We start from the raw sequence: 8,207 nt of genomic DNA on the forward strand, positions 1-8,207 counted from the left end.
CTCAGTGGGGAGTTAGAGGAGGTCGCCCTCGGAGATCAGTCAGCTTTAAAGGTGAAGTGTGCAGTAGAATGAGGAGCAGGACGGATGTGATGTAAATGTGAGCGCGTGGGCGTTTGACTTGCTGACGGCGCCAACTTCACCCGCGCGTCCCGCGGAGTGAAGGTATTGAAAGGTGCTACAGCTTGTCAGGGAAGTGTCCCTCGCTGTCCTCGCCTGCCAGCCCGCACCCGTTCGCCACACCGAGGGCACGGCACGCCTGAAATATTGAGTTATCGATACCGCGTCTGCGAGCGACAGCACCCGTGTGTCATCGCACAACACTGAGCGTTATTGATAACATAATGCTTTCGCGACGACAGAACGCCACGTAGACGTCCCACCACTTTTTTTGTGTGACGCGTCGCCATAAACGTGCGATGAGGTTATTGATAGCGCGCTGCGGGTGGACTCAAGAGCACCCATCGATTCCCAGAAACACGACACCCGCATGTAAGTCAGGTTAAAGCGCCGTGCTTCACAAACTTGACGGATAGGCCCGCGGGCGGAATATAAAGTTTTTAGCAAAGACGTCCAAGGACTTTGAAGAGATGTGTTGCAGAAAATACTAAATCAGCCGATCTCGTGTGTACAATTGATGACATCTCGGTGATAACATTTGCGTGTGGGCCAGGACAAATGGGGTAAAAAAAAAAGGCAGAAATAGGTAATAAAAAAATGTCAGTAGCAGGTGTCAGGTATGGATGTGAGCTATAAAGACATTTTTTGCCAGATCCATTTCAGCCAGACAGTCAGGGGTTATTTGGAATGGAGGAAAGTAATAACCTCCATTTGTTCCCCCTTGTCCCTCGGCTTATGAAAAACACCTTTACAACTTGCTTTGCTTTAGCTCGGCTTTCTGGGCGATGTTTGAAGTTTGGCAACTTGTCACTGGGATTGGGACGGTGGATATGATGTTCAGGTCATGGCTTAGTCTGATAGTTCAATATGTGGTTGTATGTGATGGATGCAGGAGATATGGGCTATTAATACAACCCAGGTTGGTACTGGAGCTGGCTCGTATCTCACCTGTCATGCATACTTGCCAACCTTGAGACCTCCGATTCCGGGGGGTGGGGGGCGTGGCTGGGGGCGTGGTTAAGAGGGGAGGAGTATATTTACAGCTAGAATTCACCAACTCGAAAATTTCATATATATTTCATATATATATATATATATATATATATATATATATATATATATATATATATATATATATATACATATATATATATATATGTATATGTATATGTATATATATATATATATATATATATATATATATATATATATATATATATATATATATATATATATATATATATATATATATATATATATATGTATATGTATATATATGTATATGTATATATGTATATGTATATATATACATATATATATATATATATATATATATATATATATATATATATATATATATATATATATATATATATATATATATATATATATATATATATGTATGAAATACTTGACCTTCAGTGAATTCTGGCTATATATATTTATTTTATTATACATATAAATAAAATAAATACTTGAATTTCAGTGTTCCGGAGGCTATCCAGTAGATGGCAGTATTGTCCTGTTTAAGAGTGTCACAACATTGCTGTTTACGGCAGACGAACTGCTTTACGGTAGACGAAAACGTGACTGCTGTTGTTGTGTGTTGTTACCGGGCTGGGAGGACGTTAATGAAACTGCCTAACAATAAACCCACATAAGAAACCAAGAACTCGCCCTCGATCATTCTACAGTTAAAACGGGATTGGGCAGGCACGCTGTTTATATCGTGGGAAAGCGGATGTGAAAACAGACTGCCGCCGCTGTCCCCAGTCAGGTCCGCATGGAGCTGGAGGGGGCGTGGCCTCCGGCTTCGTCTGAATTCCGGGAGTTTATCGGGAGAAAATTTCTTCCGGGAAGTTAGCGGGAGAGGCGCTGGATTCCGGGAGTCTCCCGGTAAAACCGGGAGGGTTGGCAAGTATGCCTGTCATGATCCGTGGCCGGATCATGTTTTGTTTAGTTAGGTCAGTGGTTATCGGGAGAGGTGCTGAATTCCGGGAGCCTCCCGGTAAAACCGGGAGGGTGGGCAAGTATGCCTGTCATGATCCGTGGCCGGATCATGTTTTGTTTAGTTAGGTCAGTGGTTCTTAACCTTGTTGGAGGTAACGAACCCCACCAGTTTCATATGCGCCTTCATCGAAGCCTTTTTTAATGAAAAATTCAATGTTTTTTTTTTCAAATTCAAGACAAAGTTATGTTTTTTTTTTACTGGTGCACAAAATGAACCGTGCATGAACATCACCTTGTTCAAAGAACAACACAAACACAGTGCATGAACTCACAACAAATTACACACCTGCAAATCAGAGGGAAAATTGTTTGGGGGTATCCATAATACGCCGATAGGGAGAAGTTTTTATTTAAACGATGAGTTGGGTGTGTCTTGGGCTCAGCGGCGGATGCTCCGCCGAACCCCTGATGCTGACTCAACGAGCCCCTAGGGTTCGATCGAACGCAGGTTAAGAACCACTGAGTTAGGTTCTCTTAGTTTTCGACTCCCGTAGCTCCTGTTTTGTGCACTTCTGGGTTTGTTTTGGTTACCATGGGCACTAATTGGTTTTACCTGCCTCTGATTAGTGTTCGGCACGTTCACCTGCTGCCGAGCACTAATCAGAGAGCTATTTATTCACGTTGCTCGTCACACTCGGTCGGGCTTCATTGTTTGCGAATGCAACAGTTACGTTGGGTATTCCTTGTTTTCTACGCTTTGATTCCTGTGCTATGTCTCGCCTTAGCTTCCCGTGTGTTAGGCACGCTTGCCTTTTGTTGTTTGCCTGTATTTTGGTAAGTTGGATGATTTATGAGGAATAAATCATATCCTACCTTCACGCTTTCGTCCGGAGTTGCCCGTTCTGCATCGGGGAGTAACGACCCCACAGTAAGTTGCAACCCCCACTTGACAGCACCACTGTTGACCATGAGGTGATACATATTTATTTTGGTCAAGCCTTTAAAAAAAATCTAACGTAAACCTTTTGCTTTGAGCAGGGGTGTATTTAATCATTTGGGGGCCCAAGGTAAACCTGGTCATTGGGTCCTCCACATAAAAAACAACATTGTAATGTAACATGTTGTTAGAAACTACTAGTGTTGTCCCGATACCAATATTTTGATACTTTTCAATACTTTTCTAAATAAAGGGGACCACAAAAATTGCATTATTGGCTTTATTGTAACAAAAAATCTTACGGTACATTAAACATATGTTTCTTATTGCAAGTTTGTCCTTAAATAAAATAGTGAACATACATCATTTTATTAGTAAGTAAGCAAAGAAAGGCTCCTAATTAGTCTGCTGACATATGCAGTAACATTGTGTCATTTTCCATTCTATTATTTTGTCAACGTTATTAAGGACAAGTGGTAGAAAATTAATTATCAATCTACTTGTTCATTTACTGTTAACATCTGCTTACTTTTTCTCTTAACATGTTCTATCTACACTTCTGTTAAAATGTAATAATCACTTATTCTTCTGTTGTTTGATAATTTACATTAGTTTTGGATGATACCACAAATGGTGGGTATCAATCCGACACCAAGTAGTTACAGGATCATACATTACTCATATTTAAAGTCCTCGTGTGTGTGTCTAGGGACATATTTCCTGAGTTTATAAACATAATAAAAAATTTAAAAAAACGAAAAAAGATGTTGTGATGCCAAAAAATATCAATGTAATCATAGTAGTATCGACTAGATACACTCCTGTACTTGGTATCATTACAGTGGATGTTAGGTGTCCACCAATGGCGTTTGTTTACATTTAGACGCGGGTGTGAGACGGTGTGTAGTGAAGCATGTTTAGATATTCCCGGTCCTGCAGGGATGACACTTGTAAGAAACGTACTTTATTTGTCGCCATGGAGACGAGGATTAGTGATTTAGAAGTAGCTAAAACACTGCGGACTGGGGCTGTACTTTAGCCGCTAGCTAGATAGCCATGTCTTAAAGCACCTCTTCCTGAGGGCCTTTCAGTGTTATAACTTCACCTTTATCTTTACTTTTTAAGCCAAAATGCGTCCATTCCCCCTTTTCTGTCTACACACTGTGTCTCCTTGTAAGTACTCCGTGATTGTGCACTGCCGAACATGCTCGTCTGCTCGTAAACCAGCAAGGACACGACGTGACGACGATGGGGGCGCGCACGGGGGTTTGGGGGGACCGCTACTTTTCAGAGGTGGTATAGTACCGAATATGATTCATTAGTATCGCGGTACTATACTAATAGCGGTATACCGTACAACCCTAGAAACTACCATTATCAATTTTGCATTTTCTGACTTAGAAAGGTTGTTGCAATGTTGAACACTCGTGTTAAACAATGCCAATGCGTCAAATCATGTGGTTCATGCATTTTGACGCGAGCTTGCACGCAGTTTTGGATGCCTCCGTTAACGGGGTTTTGCAGTCTGGCTACGTTTTGACGTCACAGAGAGGTGCGCGTAGTTATCTGTCAGGATGGCCGAGCAGTCTAAGGCGCCAGACTCAAGGTCACACCTTCCCTGCTTGGGAATTCTGGTCTCCAGTTGGAGGCGTGGGTTCAAATCCCACTTCTGACATTGGACTTTTTGTACCATGAATTGATTTACGTGAACCCCGATCTTAAACAAGTTGAAAAACTTATTCAGGTGTTACCATTTAGTGGTCAATTGTACGGAATATGTACTATACTGTACAATCTACTAATAAAAGTCTCAATCAATCAATTAGTAAGTAAGCAAAGAAAGGCTCCAATCAGGCACAATTTTTTCATTGAAAAAATCCCGAGGCACACCACTAGCAGAAAACATTAAAAAATTAAACTCAGCAGCCGATATTGACAGCAAAAAGTCGTTCTCGCAATTGTTGGATATAAATTCAAGCCATAACCAACCATGCATCACTATAGCTCTTGTCTCAAAGTATGTGTACTGTCACGACCTGTCACATCACGCCGTGACTTTTTTTGAGTTTTTTGATGTTTTCCTGTGTGTAGTGTTTTAGTTCTTGTCTTGCGCTACTATTTTGTTATTGATTGTTATGTAATGTATGGATGTACTTTGTGGACGCCGTCTGCTCCACACGCTGTAAGTCTTTGCTGTCGTCCAGCCTTCTGTTTTTGTTTACTTTGCAGCGAGTTCAGTTTTAGTTTCGTTTTGCATAGCCATCCCTAAGCTTCAATGCCTTTTCTTAGCGGCACTCGCCTTTTGTTTATTTTTTGCTTTAAGCATTAGATACCTTTTTACCTTCACACTGCCTCCCGCTGTCGTCTGCATATTGTGATCACGACAAACCATATTCCCGACATCCACAAAGCAATTAGCTACCTGCTGCCACCTACTGATATGGAAGAGTATTACACGGCTACTCTGCCGCGCTCTAGACAGCACCGACACTCAACAACGGCACATTATTTGCGGATTATAATTACTGGTTTGCAAAAAATATTTTTAACCCAACACGTGAAATGATATCATCTCCCACGGCACACCAGACAGTGGTTGAAAAACACTGTCCTATTCTAACAACGTTACAATCAAAAACACAATGCAATTGTATTTTTAAAAAACTCCCTGCCGAAATTTCAGATCGTTCAAACATAACGTTCAAACATAAGGACCACATGGCGTGGCGAAGTTGGTAGAGTGGCTGTGCCAGCAATTGGAGTGTTGCTGGTTACTGGGGTTCAATTCCCACCTTCTACCTTCCTAGTCACGTCCGTTGTGTCCTTGGGCAAGACACTTCACCCTTTGCCTCTGATGGCTGCTGGTTAGCGCCTTGCATGGCAGCTCCCGCCATCAGTGTGTGAATGTGTGTGTGAATGGGTAAATGTGGAAATACTGTCAAAGCGCTTTGAGTACCTTGAAGGTAGAAAAGCGCTATACAAGTATAACCCATTTATCATTTATTTATTACATGTAATGCCTGTTTTAGGCACTGGAGCATACTTGCCAATCTTGAAACCTCCGAATTCGGGAGATGGGGAGGGTTTGGTGGTAGCGGGGGTGTATATTGTAGCATCCCGGAAGAGTTAGTGCTGCAAGGGGTTCTGGGTATTTGTTCTGTTGTGTTTATGTTGTGTTACGGTGCGGATGTTCTCCCGAAAGGTGTTTGTCATTCTTGTTTGGTGTGGGTTCACAGTGTGGCGCATATTTGTAACAGTGTTAAAGTTGTTTATACGGTCACTCTCAGTGTGACCTGTATGGCTGTTGATCAAGTATGCCTTGCATTCACTTATGTGTGTGTAAAAGCCGCATATATTATGTGACTGGGCCGGCACGCTGTTTGTATGGAGGAAAAGCGGACGCGACGACAGGTTGTAGAGGACGCTAAAGGCAGTGCCTTTAAGGCACGCCCCCAATATTGTGGAAATCGGGAGAAATTTGGGAGAATGGTTTCCCCGGGAGATTTTCTGGAGAGGCACTGAAATTCGGGAGTCTCCCGGGAAAATCGGGAGGGTTGGCAAGTATGCACTGGAGTTGTCCAAGGGTCATTTTAATGTATTTTGAAGCACACAAGAAAAAAAATCTAATTGTTTTGAATAGAAGAAAACTTAATTCACCTTTTGGAGACCCATGCAACTTGCCTGTATTTGCCTAATGGTAAGTCCGGCCCTGGCTTTGGGTTAGGCTTTTGTAGCTGTGGTATCCATTTATCAATTGTATCAATCAGTCTTTAAACGGCTCCAATCATCACCTCAATTATCTGCTGTCCTGCGCACCTGATGGGCTTTTTTTTGTTCACTATAACTTCTCCAAGGATGGACAGGGAATATTGACGTTCGAAGCTTGCACATCGTTGAATATAAAGCGGGCAAACTGGACCATTCCCCAACACGCACACACACAAACACACACACACACACACACACACACACACACACACACACACACACACACACACACACACACACACACACACACACACACACACACACACACACACACACACACACAAACATAAGAAACATACATTGCAGCCGCGTATACACACCCACACAGAGATATCTGCCCATGTTGATGCTAGCACACACGCAAACCTATCACACCTCCCCCCTGAAAAAAAAGCCATTTACTGACCGGGCTCGGAGATGTCAAGCTCTAAAGTGAATCTAAGTACGTGCTTGATGTGTTGCCCCCCCACAACCCACCCTTGCTCGCCCCTTCTCTCTTAGTCTTTCTCGCTCCCCTGGATGCTGAGAGAAACTCATTTACCCTGCAAATCCAAATACACGAACAGAGTGGGAAAATGTATTCATACTACAGGTGATCTTATTATAGGTGCAGTGTACTGAGCAATGAGATTATCATCGACTGCAAACGACACCAAAACACATAACAACAAAAAAAATGTACGTGACAGCAGCTAGATAATTGGAGAGCAGAATCAGTCGGAGGGGGGGAAAGAGGCAACAAACTCCAGTGTCGGCAAATTCCACTCTTTTTGTATTTTAAGGAATAAGAAATAAACATGTACTGTTTATTTAACCTTTTAGTTTGTAGTCCATGGAGGAGGGTGTGCAGTCAACCCTCAACCAATCACAATAGAGTAGGCGGGATCGGCCAAGAGGAGAAGAATGCAGATTTTTTTTGATTGATTGAAACTTTTATTAGTAGATTGCACAGTACAGTACATATTCCGTACAATTGACCACTAAATGGTAACACCTGAATACGTTTTTCAACTTGTTTAAGTCGGGGTCCACGTAAATCAATTCATGGTACAAATATATACTATCAGCATAATACAGTCATCACACAAGATAATCATCAGAGTATATACATTGAATTATTTACATTATTTACAATCCAGGGGGTGGGATGAGGAGGGTTTGGTTGATATCAGCACTTCAGTCATCAACAATTGCATCATCTGAGAAATGGACATTGTAACAGTGTAGGCCTGACTTGGTAGGATATGTACAGCGAGCAGAGAACATAGTGAGTTCAGATAGCATAAGAACAAGTATATACATTAGAAATACATTTGATTATTTACATTTGGTTATATACAATCCGGGGAGGTTGGATGTGGAAGGGGGAGGGTGTTAGTCAAGGGTTGAAGTTGCCTGGAGGTGTTGTTTTAGTGCGGTTTTGAAGGAGGATAGA

General features: G+C 42.1%; 1 non-coding gene across 1 annotated transcript; it reads left to right on the forward strand.

The window, feature by feature from the left end:
* Window positions 1–4,572: 4,572 nt before the first annotated feature.
* trnal-caa (transfer RNA leucine (anticodon CAA)) lies at window positions 4,573–4,679 on the forward strand. The gene is made up of 2 exons: window positions 4,573–4,610; window positions 4,634–4,679. It is a non-coding gene; the product is annotated as a tRNA-Leu (tRNA).
* The last annotated feature ends 3,528 nt before the right edge of the window (window positions 4,680–8,207 follow it).

The sequence above is a fragment of the Entelurus aequoreus genome, linkage group LG19, assembly GCF_033978785.1.
Source record: "Entelurus aequoreus isolate RoL-2023_Sb linkage group LG19, RoL_Eaeq_v1.1, whole genome shotgun sequence".
Lineage (NCBI taxonomy): Eukaryota > Metazoa > Chordata > Actinopteri > Syngnathiformes > Syngnathidae > Entelurus > Entelurus aequoreus.